General features: G+C 32.0%; 1 protein-coding gene across 1 annotated transcript in view; it reads left to right on the top strand.

Annotated features, from left to right (window-relative positions):
* The window catches only part of LOC119582189, a gene marked incomplete at its 3' end in the record, with an annotated part of 38718 nt that overhangs the window by 870 nt on the left and 37582 nt on the right, over positions 1-266 (top strand).

Raw genomic sequence — 266 nt, 5'->3', positions numbered from 1 at the left:
CTTTCCCTTTAAAATTTGTAGACCCTAAATAACTGTAAAAGTCAATTAAAAATTGAAAAATCTAGAGTTAAATCTCATCTCACTTCAAAAAATGTTGACATATGATAGCAGAAACATATAAATTATGTTATTTCTTATCCTTTAATTAAAACAGGTAAGTCTATCAATGACTGCTGTCGGTTCATCTCATTGCTGGATTATCTGTGACCCTTATTTGTTCACTTCAAGATGAAGATGGCTACGCAAGCATGTTATAAGGGCAGCCA

Source organism: Penaeus monodon, chromosome 15 (assembly GCF_015228065.2).
Source record: "Penaeus monodon isolate SGIC_2016 chromosome 15, NSTDA_Pmon_1, whole genome shotgun sequence".
Classification (NCBI taxonomy): domain Eukaryota; kingdom Metazoa; phylum Arthropoda; class Malacostraca; order Decapoda; family Penaeidae; genus Penaeus; species Penaeus monodon.
Note: the sequence above shows the minus strand (reverse complement) of the source record. Positions and strands in the feature narration are given on the sequence as shown.